Source organism: Colobus angolensis, unplaced genomic scaffold, assembly GCF_000951035.1.
Source record: "Colobus angolensis palliatus isolate OR3802 unplaced genomic scaffold, Cang.pa_1.0 Scaffold10, whole genome shotgun sequence".
Classification (NCBI taxonomy): domain Eukaryota; kingdom Metazoa; phylum Chordata; class Mammalia; order Primates; family Cercopithecidae; genus Colobus; species Colobus angolensis.
This window is the reverse complement of record NW_012110919.1, coordinates 725,069-725,359: the sequence shown is the minus strand read 5'-3', so window position 1 is coordinate 725,359 and position 291 is coordinate 725,069. Positions and strand designations below refer to the sequence as shown.

The 291-nt window shown below is 71.5% G+C and overlaps 1 protein-coding gene across 1 annotated transcript in view; it reads left to right on the top strand.

Moving 5' to 3' along the window:
• The first annotated feature begins 40 nt into the window (after nt 1-40).
• ATP2B1 (ATPase, Ca++ transporting, plasma membrane 1) overlaps nt 41-291 on the top strand; it is a 117,929-nt gene continuing 117,678 nt past the window's right edge. The window contains exon 1 of the mRNA XM_011933534.1: nt 41-280. The gene's annotated coding sequence lies outside the window, so the exon portion shown is untranslated. The remainder of the gene's footprint in view (nt 281-291) is intronic.

Sequence of the window (291 nt, the reverse complement as noted above, 5' to 3'; positions counted from 1 at the left end):
CCTCCTCCTCCTTCGCTGCCGCCGCCGCCGCCTCCTCGCGGTGCAGCGTGAGTAGGGAGCCCCGGCTGGTGGACGCCGAGCCTCTCGGCTCCTTGGCCGCCCGAGCCCCGAGGTGCAGCTGCACCTCCGCGTGGCGCCCCGAGCCGTGCGAGCCGACTGCTGACGCGCTGAGGACAGAGCCCCCATTCTCTGCGTTTCCCGCTCTCCCTCACCGCTCCGCGACCCTCCTGCAGCCTCTCTTTCCTTCCCCCTCGGAAAATGGTTCCCATTGCCGGGCGAGGTGAGTGGCGG